This window comes from Pituophis catenifer, unplaced genomic scaffold (genome assembly GCF_029215685.1).
Source record: "Pituophis catenifer annectens isolate HBS135680 unplaced genomic scaffold, rPitCat1.0.hap2 SCAF_4, whole genome shotgun sequence".
Classification (NCBI taxonomy): Eukaryota; Metazoa; Chordata; class Lepidosauria; order Squamata; family Colubridae; genus Pituophis; species Pituophis catenifer.
In genome coordinates, this window is record NW_027256884.1 from 84,715,430 (window position 1) to 84,740,042 (window position 24,613).

The 24,613-nt window shown below is 36.1% G+C and overlaps 1 protein-coding gene across 2 annotated transcripts in view; it reads left to right on the forward strand.

The window, feature by feature from the left end:
• The first annotated feature begins 337 nt into the window (after nucleotides 1-337).
• NRIP1 (nuclear receptor interacting protein 1) overlaps nucleotides 338-24,613 on the forward strand; it is a 71,884-nt gene continuing 47,608 nt past the window's right edge. The window contains exon 1 of one of the 2 annotated variants that reach the window (XM_070942657.1): nucleotides 338-502. The gene's annotated coding sequence lies outside the window, so the exon portion shown is untranslated. Of the gene's footprint in view, nucleotides 503-590; nucleotides 784-24,613 lie in introns of those variants that run through there. The other variant, XM_070942658.1, reaches the window with a different exon arrangement.

Below are 24,613 nucleotides of genomic sequence, written 5' to 3' on the forward strand. Positions count from 1 at the left end.
TGCGGGTGAGGCTTTGAAAGTCAGCCTCGCAGGCATTGCAGCAGAGCCCCGAATCAGGGAGCAAGGAGGAGGACATTTACACACAGAGGCGCAGATACCCTGTGGAGAGGGTGAGGGCAGCTTCCTGAAAGGGCATTGTGTAGTTGTGCGAGTGCAGATATTGTGCGCTTTCGTAACGGCGTCGGAGGCGGTGGCTTCATGAGTTGCTTCGAAGAGCGGCGGCCGCTTTCTCCTCCCCTTCCCTTCCCTTAAACCGCCACTCGTCGGAGCTCCCGAGTCCCCACGCTAGAATTAACTGTCTTGAGTTCGCGTCCGCTTGTCACGGGTGGCCTTTGGAGCAAGGGGAGGTGCGCGCGTGCGCGCGCGCTCAGAGCCCTCTGACGGGCTGCGGACAGGCGGGCCGGCGCTCGCTCCAGACAGGGCTGCAGCCGCTGCTTCCTGAAGACGGCAATGGTAGTCGCGGAAACGGCCGGCGGGAATGCCACGAACCTCATTTTGGGAGGTAAGCGCGAGGGCCCCGGTTGGCTTTTCGCCGGGGGAGGGGTACGGGAGGGCGGGGAGAAGAGGGCGAGGACGACAAGGAAGAAAATGGAAATGGCCGCGGCTGAGGTTAGGGACTCCGGGGAGAGAGCGAGCTGGAGAGGCGTCGCTTTGGCACCCTGACAAGAACCGGGATCAGGGAGAGACTTAAACGGACGGATGGAGTCGTGGGGCACAGGCGCCGGAGGAAGAACCGGGGAAGGGGATACTTCGGGTCTCTCAGGATTATTTCCGGTGGAACCGGTCAGTTTTTTTCCCTCCTCTCGCTTTTCCTCCCCCCCCTCCCCCGTCACAGGGGCTATATAAATAAAGTTTGGAGGCGAATTAGGAAAGCAGAGCGAGCAAAGTTTGTGCCCCCTGCCCTCGGTCTTTCCAGCCTGATGTATGGGGCGGCTTTTTAAATTCTTTTTTCCTTTCGCATCCTCCATACTTTCCCCTCAACCTTTCTCTGAATTAGAGAGCCCACAAAGTCTTGTGCGCAGTAGCTGCAGTTCCACCAGCTGCTCCTCTGCGGATTTAGAGCCGAGGCAAACCTTGGCGAGCTCCTGAAGGCTCAGCCCTCTTCTTTCCACTCCCTTCCTTGCTCCAGTCTCTTCGTATCGCTCCGACGCTCCCGTTTCTTCTTTAATTTGCATGCACAACCGCTCTAGACAAGGCCATGCCTCTTTTCTGCCTGTGCTCACCTCTCGTTATTTATTCACTTCCTTTCCATTGGCAAACAGGGAGATATGCACGCGTGCATGCATGTATACATGCATGCATGCACACAAATGTTAAGATTTTTGTTCCCTGTCCAACCTGATCTTCAATAACGGATATTTTCAAATCTTTAGTTCAATAATGTGTCTCCACTTTCTTTCTCCTTATTCCAAGCTCAACCATATCTTGTTGCACCATTTATCACTAGTGATGAATTTCTTGGCCAAGGCTTCTTCAGAAATAACGGGGGGGGGGGGGGAATGGTATACTATCTATAGGTTTTTGGCTTGTACTTTCTGAATTTAATGACAAACAGTTGTGATTGGAAGATCACTGGGAATTGTATTAAGAAACTTTCTAAAAGTATATAGTGTATGATGACTTGATAACATTGTCAACTCTTAGCACATACAGTATTAGTTATAAAGTTATGACATTACTAAATATGGAAGTGCAATATATGGATACTTAATGTATATTGTTTTTAACAACTCTTTTTCTAAATATGTAGTTTATTTGCCAAACCAATTATTTCTACAATATCGAGTGGCATGTAGTGTCATGCATAATATAACTCACAGAGTTCATTGGGAACATAAGACAATTCAACTTTTAATTTCAGCTTGATTTAGAGGTGAAGATTGCTCTTTACTCTCTGGAATAAAGCCTGTTATGAAAGAAAAGATGAATGAATCTGTATTTAACTTTTAATGGATTATAGCTCAGTGTGACATATGTCACATTCTCAGTAGACTAGTTAAGCATGTGTGATCTGAATAGGCAATGTGGTTAATAGAAATATTTTGTTTCCAAGTGTTCTGCTTTTGCTTTTTGTTTGTCCCTGGTATTTTTTAATCTTTCTTTTTAAAAAGTTTTTGGCTTATTTTAATTCTTTAAGGAATTTAGGAAGGAACCTCTTTTTATATATAAAAAAAACCTAAAGCATTGGTTTAGGACAGATGATAAGAAAAATATTGGTAGAGTAGTGGCTATTTTTAATTATTGTAAAACAAACGATGGAATATTTACATGATAGAAGTCCCTAAATTCAAAGTAAGGTATAGACAATTATTTCTGTTTGAGAAAATATGATTTGATCAGCACAGACTGATCATATAAATATACACAAATACATTACCAATAAAGGTGTGGCACTGAGAATGTGACTTATTAACAGAATGTGTTCAAAGAGCTGCACTTACTCAGTAAATTCCAGATTCTTTCAGTTGCTTGTATTTGCTCAATACTTAACAGGTATAGGATTTAGCATGATTAATTTGTCAAACATCTTGTGCTACTTTTGGCCCTTATTTTTGGGCATACTTTAAATTTTTCTTCATAATTGGAATAGGATTAAAGTACATTCAGTACCACCTTTATTATAGCAATGGCAGTAGCACTTAGACTTATATACCGCTCCACAGTGCATTATAGCATTCTTTGAGTGTGCACAATGTCATTATATAACTTTACCAAACCAGGATTGCTAATTTCTCTTCCTTCCCCCTTTGTTTTTTTTGGGGGGGGGGAGTGGGGAGGTAAAAGTAAAAGATAGATCTGGTCACAAGGCTTTCCGTTTCTTTATCAGATTTGCATGGCATTATTTATCATTGTGTGGATACTTTTTCATAAATTATCAATATTTATAAGTTCTGAAAATTTTACTTATATTAAATATAACCCTGCATTATAATTTTCAGAAAAAAGTGCCAATCATTTTCAAACTACAGAGTTTGGTGTAGGGTGGCACTGTAATCAACAGGAGATGTTGAAATATGAATTTGCTTGTTGAAAGATCAAGTTTTTTATTCACATTGTTTTCCTAGTCATTTACACATCATTGTGATTTTTTTGTGTGTGCTTGGACTCCTACAAATTCCTGAAAGGCCTATGAATTCTAAAAAAAAGTCAACTCAAGCTTGATTCTTGTGACTAACCAAAATATCCATGTTGTCTTGGAAACAATATATAGATCTATAAAAGAAGGCTTATTGCTTTCTTCCAGGAAGTCTTTTTTATTCAATTTCCTAATCTTGTCTACAGTCCTCAGTTCAACTTTGTGATCTCTCATCTAAGTATTAATTTGGTCTTTTTCTCATTATTCTGATCTTAAAAAATAAGATCACCAAGAGGTGCTAGGTTCTACCACCAATGATGGTATGGATTTTAAAACTGAATAGTAATTAAAAGAAATGTTTTGCTCAAGTTGTTTTTTTACAAGTATATAATACCTGCCACAAAAAAAATGAAACATTATTTTAAAAGCGTGGGATGCTTAAAGGTTGATTTTGATAGGTTGATGCTGGATAAAAATTCTTATTCTATCTTTGTTTCTAGTGAAAACTTAAGTTCAATATCTGAGTGAAATGCACACCATAATTATTTTGATTTTCTGTTTAAACTTTCTGTTAAATAATATTACTCTGAAGATTTTTAAAAATATCGATGAAATATGCATGTAGTGAAAATTGACAATTAATGTAGATCATTTCCAGTAAGGATGGTGGGGAGTAAAAGTACTTCCTCTGATTAAACTCTTAGGAAAATCCATTTAAATTACATTAATTTTAAAATTAATAATTACATTGGTATGAAATTTGCTATTGGTGCCAGTGTGAGATTTCCTTCAAAAGTAATACCAGTTTCAGTAGATTTTTTTTTTTAATTTGATTTATATGCCGCCCTTCTCCGGAGACTCAGGGCGGCTTACAATGTGTTAAGCAATAGCCTTCATACTTTTGTATATTTATACAAAGTCAGCTTATTGCCCCCACAAACTGGGTCCTCAATTTACCTACCTTAGAAAGGATGGAAGGCTGAATCAACTTTGAGCCTGGTGAGATTCGAACTTACAGTAATTGCAGAAGCTGGTGTTAATCACAATGCTATCAGTCTGCTGAGCCACCAGGCCCTCAGAACTGTGGAAAAAAAATGGAGAAAGAAGTTAGATTGTTGATATAGATATATAGGTAGATATAAATACAGATACAGATATAGATGCACCAAACTTGTAAATTATTGCCTTTATCAACTGACATAATGTGCTGTTTAAAATCTACAAGTTAAATGCCAAAAAAATTCATACCAAATCTAGTTGGCTTTCAGGTTAGTGATTTCTTTTATCACTTCTCTGCTTCCAAAAGTGACATTTAAAACATTGATCAACAAAATGATCGATGCATTTTGCAACAGATGTGGAAAATATAAAAACTACTTGATTTTATATAAATTTCCTTGTATCTTGTTTGTTGAATATGACAGTACTGTTAATATTATGTTCCAATACAACGGGTTTTAAATCATCTAAGAATGCCAAGGTGCAAAAATCTAACTGCTACAGAAGTTACATAAAATTATGAAGGTCTGAAAGATGCTGCATAGTCTTGGGTGGAGATACTGCTTCTAGTGAATCAGAGTTGATACAAATAATTTATGATATGTGCTATTGCTTCTTTGTTAATTGCCACCAAAATAGACTTTGGCCATTTTAGAATGTGTTTTCAGTTTATAGAGATCAGTACTAAGACCTAAGAAAAAGTTAGTGCCTTGAAATATTTTTAGAATCTCAATAAAAGTGTATTACAATGCATAAGAAAAAAAAATTATTAGATACAACATTAAAATTTACCACATGGAATAATATTGATCAGTCTTTCTATTATATTGATAAAGAGCCAATTCATAAGGAGAGAACAAATACATATCAATACACAAGTATACATTCAGAATGAAATTGCAACAAAACATTCATTATCTATTGTAACATTGTATGCTTTTGTTACTTTCTTTTTTCTTTCCCTCATTTGTTCTTTTTCCTTTTTATGTTTTATATAAACATAATAAACAGTTCTATATAGCCCCCCCATACAAAGAAACTTCAGTATGTAATTGCTAATCAACGTCCATGATTCCCCCAGTAGTAAATGTGACAAGGCTTCTTTAACCCCACAAAATGTAACAATTATTGCTTATAATTTGTTGGGTATTCTCATGTTCTAAAAGGCAAAAAAGCAACACTATACTGAGCTCAGATTTTTTTTTTTTTTTTGCTTTAATTTATATGCCGCCCTTCTCTGGAGACTCAGGGCGGCTTATAATGTGTGAAGCAATAGCCTTCATACTTTTGTATATTTATACAAAGTCAGTTTATTGCCCCCACAATCTGGGTCCTCATTTCACCTACCTTTGAAAGGATGGAAGGCTGAGTCAACCTTGAACCTGGTGAGATTTGAACTTGCAGTAATTGCAAGCAGCAGATGTTAATAACAGTGCATTAGTCCACTGTACTACAGGCTCTTCTCTTAAATGTATATTTATCTGACATGTTTTATGCTGTAACCCTAAACAGGTAGTCCTCGTCTTACAGCAGTTCGCTTAGTGACCATTTGAAGTTACAACGGCACTGAAAAAAGTGACTTATGACCATTTTTCACATTTATGACTGTTACAGCATCCTCATGGTCATGGGATTTTCATTTGGATGCTTGACAAATGATTCACATTTATGATAGTTGCAGTGTCCTGGGATAATATGATCATCTTTTGCAACCTTCTGATAAGCAAAGTCAATGGGGAAACCAGATTCAATTAACAATTTATTATTTATTTATTTATTTATTTATTTATTTATTTATTCAGTTTGTATGCCGCCCCTCTCCGAAGACTCAGGGCGGCTCACAATGCATTTAAAATCATTATAAAAATCATTTAAAAATTAAAACATTAAAAACATTAAAACTCATTCACACCATTTATGGCCGGATCTCGCCGGATTGCAAGAGTAAGATCAACGGCCCCAGGCCTGCCGGAAAAGCCAGGTCTTCGTGTTACTAATTTAATTACTTAACTAATTTAGTTACTAAACTAATTTAACAACTACAGTGATCCACTTAACAAAGGTAGCAAGAAAAGTTGTAAAATGGGACAATACTCAGTTAACAAATTTCTCACTTAGCAACACAAACTTTGTGCTCAATTGTGGTCATAAGTTGAGGACTACCTGTACTAAGTTGAGATCGTAAGTTGAGGACTACCTGTACAGTGCTTAATTTTCTAGATGTAAGCTCCATTGAATTCAGTAGGACTTAGCTTTTGGGTAGAACTGGTATTGCTTCAGAAAATTACTAATTTATGCAATTAAGTGATTTAGACAAGTAATTGCCTCTCAGATTCAGACCATACAGAATTCTTGTATAAGTTACTCAGATCCTGCAGGAAAACATTTTGAAAGTAGGAGTCCTCCTTTCCCCTCCTTTGATCCCCAGATCCAAATTACATGAAAAAATGTTGATGCCATTGGTATGTAATGCAATTGAAAATGCTATCTTTTTTGGGTGACACATGCATATAGCCATTGCATCATGTCATCTTGTGAGAAATATACATGTGTCTTTTTAAAAAAGACATGTTTATAATTACGCAGTTTATACTATTATTTATATTGTTGGTAATATAAGGGTTATTTTGGGAATTTATTTAGTGTATGGCATGTTTTAGGAAAATAATTATTTTGGGGCTGCCACAAAAAAGAGGGGATCAACCTATTTTCAAAGCACCAGAAGGCAAAACAGGATACAGTGGTTGGAAAGTAATTGAGAGAAGCAATCTAGAACTAAGAAATTTTCTAACTGTGAGATCAATTAACCAGTGAAACAGCTTTTCTTCAGAAGTTGTGGGTGCTTCATCACTGGAGGCTTTTATCTGGTAATTATCTGAAATGATATAGGAGGTTGGACTAAAAACTTCCAAAGTCCCTTCAAACTCAATTATTATGTATTCTGAAAATTGGAATATAAATAGTAGAACAGATAAATACAGTAAGTTGAATTTCATTCCAGTATATTTATAAAACCAGTTTCTGCAATAGACGTATTTCTAGGAAACTCATATGATGCACTGTGTAAAATAGTTATTTTTATTTTCTAAATACAGTGAAATTTTGATTTAATAGACTATTTGAAGGAAGAAAAATGTCAGTTATTCACAAATGACTGGTATATTAGCGAGTGTTTCATCATGGCAATATAAATTTGCTGCATTGCATTAATCATAGAGTGGCCTTTGGTGCAATGATAGCATATAAATTTAGTAATAAAGAATTTTTTTTTAAAAAAAATTGAAATTTCACTTTACATATTCATAATTTATGAATATAAAACATCAGAACCTAAATTTCTCAATTGATATTTAAAAAACCTATATTATAATCTTAAAATCCCCCTCAACTTGCACATAATGGATAAAAATGACATTTTGTGTAGTTTAGAAGAATAACAAATTGACTTTGAAGAAGGTAAGTATAAACTTAGCCTTGAAAAGGAGGAGGAGGAGGAGGTTAAAAAGAAACTCAAGATTGCCTGATGTTATAAGAATTTGCTGGTTTTCAGCATTAAGGTGTGTGTTAACACAATGTCAAAGAGTAAAGACATCAGCAATGATCTTAGAAAAGCAATTGTTGCTGCCCATTAATTGTCAAGCACATGGGAAATCAGGAGATTCAGGCACTTTGAATAAATATAAAGATTTATTGCAGGCTTAAGCTCTCTACAAGAATCTGGGCGAGTGGCTGTTAAGGAAAATGTGCTGGAGTTAAGAATAGAAAGGAATTCAAGGTGGACTGGACTCAGATCTCTTGCAGGCATGAAGGTAGTTGTGACTTATGACATGTTTGACCCTTCCCTTGGGCTCAACCTGATCATCTCCTATATCAATCTGGGAAGGGCCATAAGGCCATTTCCAGGCAATTTAAAGTCCATCATTCTCCAATGAGGAAGATTATTTACAAGTGGAAAACATTCAAGACAGTTGCCAATCTTCCCAGGAGTAGATGTCCCAGAAAATTCACCTCAAGGTCAGACCATGCAATGCTCACAGAAATTGCAAAAAATCCAGGAAGTACATCTCATACTCTACAGGCCTTAGTTAGCATGTTAAATGTTAAAGTTCATGACAATATAATTAGAAAAGACTGAACAAGTATGATTTCTTTGGAAGGATTATCAGAAGAAAGCCTCTTCTCTTTAAAAAGAACAGCTTAGGTTTGTGAAGATTGCATTTTAACAAATCAAAGACTTCTGGAACACTGATCTTTGGATAGATAAGACCAAAGTGGAAATATTTGGCCATAAGACACAGGCCACATTTGGTGAAAACCAAACACAGCATATCAGCACAAACATATAAACCTTCAAGCATGGGGGTGGAGGGGTGATGATTTGGCCTTGTTTTGCAGCCACAGGACCTGGACACCTTGCAGTCATTGAGTCGACCATGAACTCAAAGTATACTATAGTCAAATGTGAGTCCATCTGTCCACAACTAAAATTTGGCCAACATTGGGTCATGCAAGAAGACAATGATCCTAAGCACACCAGCAAATCTACAATAGAATGGCTGAAAAAGAAAAGAATCAAGGTGTTGATCCAATCAGTCCAGACCTCAGTCTGATTGAAATGCTGTGCCTGACCTCAATAGGGCTGTGCCTACAAACATAGCTGAGTGGTGCAGCAGACTAATGCTACTGTTAAAGGTAGTATTTAGTTTCCAGCTGCCTACAAGTTCAATTCTCACCAGGCTCAAGGTTGACTCAGCCTTCCATCCTTTCTAAGGTAGGTAAAATGAGGACCCGGTTTGTGGGGGCAATAAGCTGACTTTGTATTATACAATAGTATGAAGGCTATTGCTTAACGCATTGTAAGCCACCCTGAGTCTCCGGAGAAGGGCGGCATATAAATCAAAATAAATAAATAAATAAAATAAATAAAAATAAATAAATAAATCTCAATAAACAGAAGCAATTTTGTAAAGAAGAGTGTGCCAAAATTCCTCCACAAGAGAAACTAAGAGACTGTTAAAATCATACAGAAAACAATTACTTCAAGTTATTGCTGCTAAAAGTGATTCTAAAAGCTACTGAATCATAAGGTGTGCTTAGTTTTTTGGCTTCCATATTTTGCCTTTCTTTTTGTAAAATAAATGATTGCATGATGTAATATGTCATGTGTTGTTGTTCATCTATATATTTACCTGCTTTTAAGAACTGATAAGAACCAGATAATTTTTACTATATCCTGATACATAAAACTATAGAACTAAAGAGGGTGTACTTTCTTTTTTACATGACTATATATACCACCCATCTCACTTTTGAAACTACTCCTGGTGGCATACAAAATGAACAAAGAAAGATGTTCATGCTAGCAAGGCTTAATACTCTACTTTTGAAACTTGCAAAAGGGCAGTTTAGTAACATTCTCTATTTATAACACCACTGCATATGCTTGAAATTAGCATTAAACCAACATAGTATAAACTATATCAGGGTTAGAAATCTATATACTTCTCACCAAGAGCATGTGTTGACCTGAGCCTGAATTACATTTTGATCAGTGGACACCATTTTTTGATACATTATGAAATTACATTTTTGATCAGTAGATCCCTCTATCTTTTAATACATTATATCAACCAAATGTATGTATTTGACCTTTTATTATTTATTCTATAAAATAATAAAATATATCTATTTTTCAAGCGGCTTCTAAGCAGATTGGTATCTTTTAACGTTATTTGAAAGTTATAGGCAATACTTCTGTTTTTACCTTTTTGAAATCAAGCTAATTTTGTAAGGTTCTGCATTTTGTTCCTTTAATAACAATATGAAAACTTCCAGGACCATGTAGGCTTTGTATCTATTTTTTTGTTTTTGTTTTCATCAACTCATATTTTAGGTTGATTATGTAAAGCTGCTGTTCTTTGGATTTATTGAAATTCCATATTAGGAAGAATCAATATAGCATTGATTGATTATGTGCCATCAAGTCGGTGTCCACTCTTAGTGAATACATAGATTTTCTGCATGACAATCTGTTCCTAACCTCATTGTCAGGTCTTCCAACAGTACAGCTATCACCAGTAATGCTGGTGGTCATTGTCATTTTCTCTCTTTCCAGCTTGCACAGCCTTAAAGCCTTCTTCAGAGACATAGGTCTTTGTATAATGTCTAAATTGAAATAGCATACTGTAGTATTAATGGATAGTGAGCTCTGTATTTTGTTTGTAGATAAATTGAAGTTAATCTGTCAGGAACCACTAATTTCCAGGCTAGAGAAAACCATATCATAATATAACGTGTTTACCTAAGACCATCACAAGAATGACCAAGTATCCATTCATTCAGAAGAGTCAGAGGGAAAAGCCTAGACTTTAAACTTTAGAATATTGACCTCTGTAAAAGCATTGACTCCTTTGCACTGCAGAGAGCAAATCATTTGTGTGTCATGCTGTCATTTTTTGTCAGCAAGAAAAAATCTAAAATAGGCAAGTCATATTTTAAAATCTTCCACCAGTTAGCCTATTCCTGAGAAAGGAATTAAATGTCTGGGGAGCTGAGATTTATTGCTGAGTTCTTGTATGAAGGCTAACTGTAGTCCTTACTTATATCAATGCTTACTTGAAATTTTCTTGGCAATATTTGTTTTTAGGATAGGATCAGAATTGTTGGATACCTTTCATTTTTGAATAGAAGAAAGTAGCACATTTTCAGCAGTTTAAATGGCATTTACAGCAACTTTTTAGTTTATCATATTTGAACTTGTACTAGATAAGGTTAATAGGTTAGCAACAGAAGGTCAAATTACGAGACATTAAGCTTAATTAAAGCAGAGCAGGAGTGGCAGGAATTTGTGACTGCTAAATAGGTTCCCTGAAGACTAATGCCAGTTATGGTGGAACCATGCCTTAATTTAAGTGATGATTAACAGTTTGACATGCTAGACATTTCTGGCCAATCCCATCTGTTCTAGAGGTTAAGAAAGCACACCTTTGTGAGCTGATGGATTGATTTTGGTGCCTTTGTGGTAAAGTTTAGAAGTCCAAGGCCAGTGTAGTAAGTGTAAGTTACATTGTACTAAATTACATTGCTTAGTAATCTTTAACTGTAACTCCTTTGTATTGTGGCTACTATAACATTACTATAGAATACAAATAACTTCTCAACCAAGTTATGAGAATTGGAAGAGATATACCATGTGACATATGCCTGTATATTCATTTTGAAACAGAATTGGTTATAATTAATTTTCTAAAGTCATATAAAAATAGTTTACATTAGCATGGACTTCTCTGATAATCATCACATTTTCTGTTTGAAATTGAACACTGAATTCTGAAAGTGGCTCACTTGTTCCATGTTTTGTTTACTTTGGACAAATAGTTAATCACTATTAAAGGAAAGCATAGAGAAAGTATAGAGAAAAAAATGAGTTATGACACAGCATATGAGACGGAGTAATGTGGGAATGGGAAAGTGGGATACAGTGATCATAGAATGGATAAAGGAACATGAATGCAAAAGTGGCTGTAAGATTTCTAAAACAGTGCAAAGTACAGAGTTGGGAATTCAAGGTAAGATATAAAAAAGGTCACTATATATAACTGTTAACATATGATTGAATATTCAGGTTCTCTCTATATATATGAACGTTCATGGAAGTACAGTATATGTGCATGCATTGATCTTAGGATGTATGAGTTCATTTTTAAACAAATACGCATATGTGCCAGATAAGTATAATATACCTATATACAGTATAAGTATATAGTATATACTTATATCTGTGTGTCAAATCAGTGTATATGTATAAGTATACAGTAGATATCTAGTAGATATCTTGTAGATGTATATGTATAAGTAGATATCTATTTAGTTCAATAGTTGTACTTTGCTGTATTTTAATGCTGACTGCTCCTAATCTCATTTGTTTGTTGTATTATATTTGGGTTATTTATTTGGAATTGTATTTTATTGGACATAAATAGAATTTGATGAGTAGAGATGACTTTAAATAGTTTCTAGCTTGTTTTCCCCACTTCCTACATATATAGTTTCAAATAATTAAGGTTTAGTGACTCACCTTATTATTCTTATTATTTGTCTAAGGTAGTAGATTTTATAAAAGGTGGCGTGTAGCTTGCACTAAAGTTTAGCGTATGCTGTGTTTATTATAGTAGCTTTCAGAGTTTTCAGTAGGTAAAATGTAATTTAATTGCCATGAGAATTATCAAGTGGCAGAATATGTAGCTATTGTTTGAAATAAAAGCATAATAAAATGTTATTTTAAAAGTAGGATATTATACTACTTTGCTAGCAATTTAATTACTGTGTCAGAATGCTTCACATGAGTTAAAATAAACAAGATAAGTCAAATAGCACATTAAACAACCCTGAATTTATAAACCAACAACAACATATATTCTACTGAAACATCATCAATGTATTATTCTACAGTAGTAAAAAGGTTTTTAATAATGTTCAAGGTTCCCGTACAATTAAACAGAATTAATTTTAGGTACAAGTGATATTGTATCGCTGTGCACAATTTGGTTTAAGCTAAATTGTTTATCAAAGCTTTAGGGTCTCCAAATATCCCTGTGTACAGACATCATTTGTCTGGATTTGTAATGGAGAAAGCAGTAGAGTTCTATCTTTGAGAACTTTTTCCAATCTGCCATGAAATAGTAAATATGGAAAGACATATGCTAATGACACTTAGTTATAATTCTCCTTTCTGCAAGTTTAAGGTTGGACTACTACAGAGCCTCAGATTGTCTCCAGACTGTTAAGGGCCTGATTATGGGAGAACAAACTGAAGCTGAATTCATGAAAGATTAAATAGTTATTGAATATAGAAGATGGACTTTGGGATGTGAGTAACATGCCTATTTGATTGGATCATATTTCTCTTCTGGAGTAGTCTTGAGTTTTCAAGTGGATAAATTTTTGCTGATAGAGGAGAGATACAGTGTTTTTAACATACACTGTTAGAACATTGCAGTTTGCTATATAAAATATTCTGGAAACTTCTTCTGACCAGAATGTGGCGGCATAGGTGAAATATGGCATCTTTCAGAAGTGCTACAACATCCATAAGTTGAAATATATACATTGTTTGCTCCTTGCATTTTGAATTCAGTTTGAGATGGGTATAATGTACACACAGCATAACGTACTAAGAAAGTTTAATGTACAAAGACATGAAAACAAAAGTTTATGTGTTTTGATTATTACTCTGTGGAAATTTTCTTTGCTGAACAAATTGCTAGTTTTGAGGAAATCTTCTATTACAGCCTAGATGGGGACTTGAACCCTATTTTTGTATGTAGGTCTTCTCCATTTTTAAAGATTTTGTAAATGGATTTGCAGAATAGTTGTCTGTTCTTATAGCATTGTATTCCAGACACTGGAATAGGAAATAATGATATTCTGGATGTGAGATTTCATATTTGAAATGCATTGATTGTTCTTACTCCAAGGAAAAATGGAATATACCTGGGAATACCAAAACATTTTGGAAAAGAATCACACTGTATTGTATATAACTGTGAGATAAGACATAGCTGACTGCTAGGCTATGTGAAGTAAATCTAGAGTTCTGGAAATGTAGAGGAGGAATAACAGAGTATTTTGGTGGTGATAGGTTGGGAAAGATATGGAAGAAACAATGGGTAGGGCAGTGATGGCAAACCTTTTAGAGACCAAGTGCCCAAACTGCAATCCAAAACCCACTTATTTATTGCAAAGTGCCAACACACCAATTTAATCTGAATACTGAGGTTTTACTATCTAAAATAATGATAAACAAGGCAGAGTTCAGCTAATTGTTCTAAGAAAAATGTGATAAATGCAATTTATGCCCCTTTTCTGCTTTTGAAATACTACATTTATTAACAATACTTTTGTATTATCATTTATCTTTCCCTCCCTCCCTCCCTCCCACCCTCTCTCTCTCTCTCTCTGTTTTCTCTTTCCCTCCCCCTCTCTGCCTCTGTTTCTCTTTCCCTCCCTCTCTTCTAATCCTCCCTCCCTTTCCCTCCCCCTCCCCCTCTCTCTGTCTCTGTTTCTCTCTTTCTTTTCCTCCCCTTTCTCTTTCCCTCCTTCTCTCTCTGTTTCTTTCTTTTTCCCTCCCCCTCTCTATTTCCCTCCATCCCTCTCTTTCCCTCTCTCACTCTCCTTTCTCTCCTCTCTCTTCCCCCCTCCCCGGGGGGAAAGGAACCCCTGAACTGGTGCTGGGTGGTGGGAATCTGACATCTGAAGGCTGACAAACTCAGGAGCAACGCGCTGAAGACCAGCTGGCTGGTGGAGAGGCAGGGCATCCCAACACTGGCAGCTCTGCAGAAAAAGAAACTGACATTTGGGAGGCCAGAGTGAGCTGAGATGATGCAGGATCGCAGTGTGGCTTCATGCTAAATTTCACTCTGCTGCGCAAGGTGCTGTGAGAGTAGGAGGCAGGCCATGGAGGCAACAACAGGAAAATGTACTGTGATGAAGGCGGAATGTTGTTTCGTGCATTTTTTAAAGTCCCTCAAACTTTTGTTTTCCTACAAACAACGGTGAGAAATGTGATGGAGAAATGCGATGGAACTGGGTTGGGGCGACGGCGCACATGCCCACAGAGAGGGCTCTGTGTGCCACCTCTGGCACATGTGCCTAGGTTCGCCACCATGTAGGGTAGGGTGTTCCAACATAAAAGTGTCAAGCAATTTTGTGTAAACCTTTAGTTCTAGCCAAAGTGCCTCATTCCTTCATTTTCATAGCAGTATTTGTTTATTTAAATTTAATGGCTACCATACTTCAAAGGACTGGATGGCTTATACTTTTAAAAAAAGTGTAATACAATGAGAAATAACCATCCTATATCTAAGCCTGGGAAAACAGCCAGGTTTTGAAGGACTTTCAGAACATTATCAAGAGCTATACCAATCTGTGGGAGGTGATAATGTTCCAAAGGGTAGGCACTGTGACAGAGAAGGTGCACTTCCTAGGTCCCAAAAGATATTGTTAATTGAAGGGACTTGGAGCTCATCCATTCTGCCTAGTCTTCACGACTGGATAGAAACTATTGGAAAAAGCATTCTCTCAAGTATAGTATTTTGTACTGTTGGAGATATTGAGCTTTTGTCAATTTTATTTGAAAATGTTAGTCTGTATTTGTCCACAACCTGGTAGTAGATGAACAAAGGAAATTATCATGTTTCATGGTGAGTGAGAGGGATAACTTTTCAAATAATTTGCTTTCCAGATTTCATTTTCTACATTTCCCATGAAATGGGATAAGAAACAGAGAGTGTAGGTTATATTTTGGGAAAACTTGATTATCTCTGACATGACTCTGTATATTTTAATTTCTTGCACCCTTTTGTGTACTATGTTGGGCAATTCTTATGCTGGGCACTGATCCTGACACCAGCTTAGGTCCCACCGACTAGGGTCCTGACCTGAGCATAACTTTGCTGGTGGGACTAACAGGACTGTGAGTGTGGGAGCCTTTTAGGTACTGATTTTGTTGGGGCAAGGATGTGCCCTTTGTGGTTTTTCCTTTTGGGCTTCCCTCCTGGACTCTGAATTCCTATACTTGGCTAAGGTTTCCTGCAACAAGTACTCCAGATCATCGGGCTTTCAGCTGAAGGGTGCTGATTGGAGATGAGGCAGTTATATGTTTGATGGTTGCTGTGATGATACCATAATCCAGTCTCAAGCTAATGACACTAAGAATGTTGGCTGCATTGATTGTGTTCATGTTGGAAAGCACTGGGACTTCTTCTATTTTTCCTGCTTGCAGGTGCTGTCATGATGCATGGCCTTGCTGGCTGCTGCTGGAAGCTGTTGTCACTGTAGCATGGTGTTTTTTCAGTTCCCAAAGAGAGAGGTGGTGGTGACAGCTGACTGGTTTACAGACTGGTGTGGACTCCCTTCCCTCCTCAATGGTGTTATTTTGCCCCTTTATTGCTGACTCAACTGGGTTGGCACTTTGGTATCATCATGGTTAGCTGTTTCATATAGGTAGTCCAGGATTTAAGTCAATGATTTGAACCAGAAATCCCATTGCTAAGCAAAGTGGTTATTAAGTCATGCCTGATTTTATTATGTTTTTTGCCACAGTTATTAATTAATCATTGCAGTTGTTAAATAAATCATGCAGTCGTTAAGCAAATGCAACTTGCCCCATTGACTTCATTTGTTGGAAGCCAGCTGGGAAGGCCATATATCGCAATCACATGACACTGGGATGCTGCAGGCATTGTAAATATATGCTGCTTGTCAAACACCCAGATTCTGATCACATGACTCTGGGGATGCTGTAGTGGTCATATGTGCAAGGAATGGTGTAAGTCACTTTTGTCAGTGCCAATAACTGAATGGTTGCTAAACAAATGATCAATCCAAGGACTACCAACATAGTGCTGTCTTATTCAATATATACTTCCTAGATAAGAATGTTAAATGTCTTTCCCCGCTTCCATGTAAGGTACAAGAAGGGGAGCTATCAGGGTGGATTTGATTTAAATCGAGTTGATTTAAATCACAATTTAAATCATGATTTAAATCACTAGTAAAAAGGCTTGATTTAAATCAACTCGATTTAAATCATAATTTTTAAAGAGCAACTGTCATATCTGCTACTCCTTTGACCCGCTGTTGACTCACCGATAGTCCCAGTGTTGCAGAATATACAGCCTCATGCTACATAACTAAGCTCCATTTCATGCTGAATAAACTAACTTATTTATGTATCTTAAATAGAAAACTATCTCACGATAGATTTTTACCCCAAAAGTTTTTTATTAAAATAAATTTGATAAAAATCAAAAAAATTCGATTTAAATAAAAAAAAATCTGATTTTTTTATTTTTTAAAAAAAATCATTGATTTTTATCCACCCTGGGAGCTATAGAGCAGTTCTTTTCAGTTTGTGCCTTTCTTTTTGAACAGGCTGTAACTGTAAATTCAGGAAACATAATCCCTAATGCCTTTTAGAAAGGCAATGAGAAAAATGTTGCAAAGAGAATTTGAACTGTGATGTTGATGAGGGTGGACTGCCAACCAGTAATATTTGTTCTGATGTAGAGAAATGTTTTCATTTAGATCGGAGGTCTTCAAACTTGGCAGCTTTAAGACTTGTGGACTTCAACTCCCAGAATTCTCCAGCATAACTGGAGTTGAAGTCCATAAGTTGAAGTCCACAAGTCTTAATGCTGCCAAGTTTGAAGACCTCTAATTTAGATTTTAGTTCTAATAAATCTATATTTATCTAAGATGTGGGAGGCAAATTGGAATCTATATTATACAAAAACTGTAAACAAAAACCAGTTACATTTTCTGGTTATTCAAAATATGTGTGTGTTACTATAGTTATAAAATTAAAAACCCTTCCCACCCTTATGAATGATATGTATCTGCCTTTATTTATGTGTGTGTGCATATATGCATGCACATGTACTTAGTACATGTATATTTTTAGTATATTTTTAATAATACCTAAACATGGGTGCTGAAGAACATTACTCGGAATACCATGGATAGCGAGGAAAACAATGAAATTGACTATCAAACAAATCAATCCAGAATTCTCAGTTGAAGCACAAACGATCAGGCTCAAATTATTTTACTTTGGACACATTGTGTAAATACCTATTTCTCTGCAGAAGGTTCTAATGCTGGAAAAAATAGCAAGGAATAAGAGGAAAAGATTGCCATTAAACATACACACACTCATATATTTAACTTGATGAGTTTGTGGTTGAGTCAGCCTGGTCTCATCTGATCCTTTAACTAGTTGATAACTATTACCCTACACTGGACTTTAAAGTGTATGAAAGGAAAAAGAAATCCTTAGTATACAACCTTTCAGAATCTATCTTTTAACAGAATGTATCTTCTAAATAGACTAAAATCTATTTTTTGCTTCCTGTTCATTAATCACATGTGTTTATACAAGATTTTTTAAAGCTTTCATTGAAAGTGAAGATGCTTGCTTTCTTCCAACAGATGAATTTGCAGATTTTGAATTAAATGCATTAGTATGCTGATGATATTCAGTCTGCAGGCTCAGAGTTGGAGCATCTGTATGATTTCAGATAGTAGAATTGAGTGTGAAAAAATGAACTGATTGATTCCAGGAGCTGTATATCAGGATTTGAGATATATAATTGGGATATAATCCTGGATTGGGTTTTATTCTGCTTTAGTAGATTGGTTTTAGTTGGGAGCCTTCATGGATCCAGGAGCAATACCGTGTATGTAAGTTCTTTGGCAAACAGTACTTTTTAAAACTTTGGTTATTAAAGATAAATCAGGATACATCTGATATATCTTTGCAAGCTATCCAAAGTCATGAAAGGAATGGTCAACATATAAAGATTTTAAATAAAGAGTGAATATTTTGTAAATGTTCATCATTCAGGTATTTTATCCCAAACACTGCAAAAAAGGAATACAAACCTATGAAATTAGCCTTTTTTGAGATTTTGTTTTTGCACTCATGTCAGAAGTACTGAGGTGCTTCCAAGTTGAAAAGATTAGCCAGTGACATCACCATTGTTAATGGCATGTACTTCTAGGCAAATTTGAGATGACAACTCCAGATTGTTATTAGTTCATTTTGTTGAGTTTTATTGGATGATCAGTAAAACATGTTTGAAATAATTACAGTGTATTCAGAAAGTATTCAGACCTCCTTCACTTTTGTCAATTTTCTTATGCTGAAGCCTGATTCTACAGTTGAAATTCATTTGTTTTCTCATTAATCTACACTCAGTATCCCATAATGACAAAGTGAAAACAGAATTTTAAAAATGTCTGTAAATTTATTAAATAGAAAAAAACTGAAATAAGTATATTTCATATACTTGGCATAAGTATTCATACACTTCACTTAGTATTTCGTTGAAACACCTTTAGCAGCAATTACAGTCTTGAGACTTTTTAGGTATGATGTGACAAGCTTTGCACACTTGAATTGGAGGATATTCTGCCATTCTTCCTTGCAAATCCTCTCAAGCTCAGTCAGGTTGGATGGTGACCGTTGGTGGACAGCCATTTCCAGGTCCCTCCAGAGATGTTCAATAGGATTCAAGTCAGGACTCTGGCTGGGCCACTCTAGGACATTCACAGAGTTTTCCCTAAGCCACACCTGTGTTGTCTTGACTGTGTGCTTAGGATCATTGTCATATTGGAAAGTGAACCTTCAGCCCAGTCTGAGTTCCTAAGTGCTGTAGAACAGATTTTCATTGAGAATATCCCTGTACTTAGCTTCATTCAGCTTTTCCTCAATCCTGACCAGTCTCCCAGTCCCTGCTGCTGAAAAACACCCTCACAGCATGATGCTGCCACCACCATGCTACACTGTTGGGGTGATATTGGGCAGATGATGAGTTGTGTCTGGATTCCTCCAGACATAATATTTAGAATTGAGGCCAAACAGTTCAATCTTGATTTTATCAGACCAGAGAATCTTGTTCCTACCTCGACCAAACCGGTAGTAAAAAAATGCTTTGAAAAAGTAAAAAAATAAAAATAAAAAATGGCCACACCCACCCAGTCACATGACTTCCCACCAAGCCACGCCCACAGAACCGGTAGCAACAAATTTTACATTTCACCACTGCTCTGCATACATTCTGTGTGTATTGCTACTCTTAATGAAAGATCAAATCACTTTAATGTAAAATTAAAGTAATTTATAAAATTATAAATTTATATATTTTATCAGATGCAGATATCTCAGTATTTAATGCTTCTGAGTTTATATTAAACAGGTCTCACAACTCAAAACTCAAGAAAGCTAGATACATGTTATTGATTTTTGTAAGAATTGTAAATAATATTTAACTGCAATTGCAATCAGATTAACTTCCTCCTGCATTACAAGAAAATTCCCATCAAAAAGTCTATTTTTAATTGTTTTTTAAACTATAACTAGCTTCAGCAAAAGGCCAAGATGTTCTTTTTTTCTTCTATATTTTATGACTTTATTTATTAGGTTCTCGTCCTTTTCATCAATTGATATTAGAGTTAGGTGTTCATCCATTTTTTTGTTACTACTTGGCAAAAGAAAGGAGAGGCAAATCTCTTTCTCTCTTGGTTTCTGTTACTTTAAAAGAGTTTAATAGTTTTCCTTAAGGTTGAAAGCCAGGGATCCCTTTTAACCAAACACAAAGGATTGTTTTTTCCTCCTAGCATTGTCCAGACTGTGCTAATTCTAGAAGGAGATCAAAGAACGCTTTTTACACATTTTTACAGCAGCTTGTCGGACTCATCCTTGTGATGTTTACATGCCCATCCCTTCTCCCTGAGTTCTAGAATATCTGGGTGTGGCTGTTCCTCAGGTGGAAGAATTTCACCTTTGCAGGTAGCTATGCTGCCACTACACATTCTCTTTTCCCAGGAATAAGTTTTAAATTAATGGTTTCAGTTTCCATTTTTTTAATCATAGTCAACTAAGGCCACTTAGACAATTTTAGAATTTAGAATTCAACCTTCTAAAAATGTTGAGTTTGGATTCAGTAGTGGGTTCCACTTACCTTCGCTACTGGTTCGGAACTGTGAGTGCATGTGGCAGTTCTGCGCATGTGCAGAGCGTCCGTGATGACGGGTGGGTGGAGCCTCCCGCCGCCGTCACTACCAGTTCATCTGAACTAGGGCGAACCGGTAGAAACCCACCACTGTTTGGATTGCAACCTACTTACAGTATCTTGCATTTTTTCACCTGGCAGAATTAAGCCCATGTATAGCATTTTGTTGTAATTTTTAAAAGCTTTTTTAAAATAATGTATATGTTGAAAATTAAGCAGTACATACAGTACTGCAACGTTCCACCATTTTAATATATAGCAAAATGTTTTCATTTTATATTACTATATTACTTGTTGTATTACTGCTAAATTATACTGATATTATTTTAAGATTGAACAGAAGAGATATATATTGCAAAACCAATTATAAAACCAATGCCATCCTTATGTTTATTGAAGCTATAGGATAACTTTTTGCTTCAATATTCTTGAACAGGTTACCATATATACCATCCACATATGGTGAACCATGTCTTTGCTGGTGACTTTTCCATGCCTTGAAATATGCTGTACATTATTATACTCTGCACATTTCTGGATGGACATACGTATATACACCAATTTATATAAGATCTTTTTCTATCTACCTGGAAACTTTCCATTAGAAAATGGAATAAATTATGTATGAAGCTAATTAAATTATAACTAGAAATAGAATTTAACTTGGTAGCAGTGAAATTGTTTTTGCTGACCTAGAAGTATGCTTTAAATATGTGGCTCACTTTCAACCCCAGATAAATTTCAAAACAGAATGGTCCCATTTAGAGATAGAATAGCTTATTTCTTTTGAGTTCCCACATGTTGACTCTGCGCTAACAGATTTTTTATTAAAGTTTATCTGATTTTTAAAAACATTTTGAAGATACATATCTCTTTAGATGTGTGTGTGCATGTATGTGTAAAACGTGCACATACACATGAATATAATATGCACAAAATTTGGCATCCTTTCCAATGTTATGCTTTAGAGTATCCTCCCATGATACTTATTAATCTTGTAGGCATGTTTTTTATTTCATTTATTAAAACAAAGGTTTGGCAATGGAAACCAACAAATTATCAGCAACAAAACTGCTTATTGGTCATTAAATAATCATGTTTTTCTTGTTACCTAAAGCAACATGTAATCAGGGTTGAGGTAAAATAATGTTGCAAGTATGTCCAGTGTAAATCCTACAAATAGTTAAAATATAGTCCTTTCTACAGATTTTCGATAATATTCAAATATGTGAATGCTTTTGTAATATTTCCATCTTTATTGTAAACACTGCATGGATGGGTTGGAACAATATTTTGGATTGTTATCTTGATGTTATATTCAATCCCTTTTTATTTCTAATTTCTTTACTATGAGACACTGACAGATAGGATATGTTGATTTTGTTTAATTTGCTCTTCAACCCACCAGTCACCGACTGCCACATAACCCCAAGAATAAAAAGGACATCTTTATGCCTAATAATTAGCAAGGTGTTCTTTTTCCAAATATTATTCTTTTTTCTACCCAAATATTTCTTCTTTGGTGGTGGCCAAGTAATTCACTTTTTGTTTTGTTATTGCAAAGCAGTACATTCCAAAATATTTCAGGGACATTAGGGTTTCTTTTACATGTAATTTAGATAATTATATTTGTGATGAATCAAAACATTTCCTTCTGACAACTCTCACAATGCATATCATCATTGTTTACTATATTGTGGGCAATTACATCATCTTAACCTAAGCTTTCAAGAGTTTGTTGAAATGATCTGTGGGTTTTATTTTACGCTATTCGGGCAAACCTTTTTTTTTAAAAAAAAAAATTCTTCCAAAACTTGCTTTGATTGTATGTAACTTCTGTTTCTTAACAGGATTTTTTTAAAAGAGGAAATTGGTTATTGAAAGCGTTTAGATATTAAGAATGAATTATCTTCAATTTCAAATGCTCAGGCTTTGCTTAAATGAACCCATGATGGTTGATATTAGATATCTATCATAGTGTGAATGGTTAGAAGGCTCAGAATGTTTGTTCACATGTGGAATTTTCTTCATCTGACTAATTGTAAGTCAGTTAAATTATTTTGCCTTATTAACAACTTTATTGTGCAATTTAAAAAAAATACTGAATCAATTGGAGGAGTGCTTAGAATTCTGCCCCTGCCATATTCACTGATTCCAAATCTGTAATCAACTTCATATAAATTGCAATCATGCATTTAAATCTGCAAATAGTTGTGTTACTATTTGTTCACTTGCGGATTTATTTGCATACAGTTTGACTAAGGATACCTAAACGTTTACAGGCAACCTTACAGGAAAAATGCCTTCATCTACCAATAAGCAGTTTGGAAATTATTCTTGATTTGGCTGACTAGTAATGGTAATATATAAAATTAGTTTTTAATGATTTTTGTAGCTGAAATTTACATTGTAATAATATAGGTTGTTTTGTTTATACAAATAGTTGGTATTGAAAATAATAATTTTTTGTTTCCCAACTGCTTCTACATTCGAAAAAAGCTTGTTACAAGAAGTGCATAGCATATAGAATTATAAACTGTTATAAACTATTTATTTTTATTCTTAAGGTTTTGCCACTTTCCTGGGCTTCTTAAAATTGAAATTTGCCTGAGAAAAGGACATTCATTCATTCATTCATTCATTCATTCATTCATTCATTCATTCATTCATTCATTCATGTATTTCTAGATTTGATTGGTATATATATTTCTTAGCAAGTATTATTTAAACATAAAATATTAGCTCAATCATTTTTTCTATTCTATCAATTTTGAAGAGGAGAATCAAGCAAAAATACTCTTTAAAAAGGGACGTTGGTCTTACCTGAGATGTTCCTTCTCTGTGGGATCATGGGAGGATCCAAGAATGGGCTCTATGATGTCCTTTCTGCCCAGAGACTGACTGAAACTTTGAAGCCATGCCCAGGTGCTTCTCTTTCTGGCTCCAGTTTTAACGATGGTGCAGCTGTGAAAAAGAGTCTCTACATGGGATTAATTGCCTTTGACTCCGGTCCTAGTCAGTTGGTAAGGGTAGGTTTGGACCCTCCCACTATCCCACAGAGAAGGAACGTCTTAGGTAAGACCAACATCCCTTCTCCAGTGTGATAGTGGGATGGTCCAATAATGGGATTTACCAAAGCCTACTTCTCAAGGGCTGGAAGACGTCTGGGCCGGAATCCCTCCTATGGAATGCACTTTCTTTAAGACCCTTCTCCCGAAAGCTGTGTTGGCTGATGCAAAGGAGTCTAATTTATAGTGCCTAATAGCAAAATGGAAACCCAGGTAGCTGCCTTGCAAATTTCTTCAATGGAGACTTGGTAGCCCAAACCACTGTAGTGGCTGCACTCCTAGTTGAATGCGCCATTACCCGTTCGGGTAAAAGGAGAGCCTTAGACTGGTAGGCTGTGGATATGCAGGCTCTTAACCATCTACCAACAGTCGATGGGGTGACTCTAGAGCCTATGGAGGAAGGCTGAAAGGATACAAAGAGAGAGACTGTTTTCCTATTTTTGGCCGTCCTCCTGATGTAGATATGTAGAGCCCTCCAAACATCTAATGTATTCCATTGTCTTTCCAAGGCATGGGAAGACCCTGGACAAAAGTTAGTTAAGACAATCTCCTGGGCCCGATGGAACCAGGTATTAATTTTCAGAATGAAAAAGGGGACTAATCTGAGAACCACTCTGTCTGATGGAATATGTCACCTGACTGACAGGGCCGCTAGCTCCGAAATATGTCTGGCTGATGTTATGACCACTAGGAATACGACTTTAAGCATCATATAACTTAGTAGCCCTTAGTGGCTGAAACGTAAGCGCCTGCAGAACCAGAGTCAGATCCCAAGTGGGATATCAATAGACCACAAGTGGATGCAAGTTAGCCATCCCTCTGATGAATTGTCGAATCACCGGATGATGAAATAGGGGGTCCCACTCCCCATCAGTCAATACCATGGAGTGGGCCGC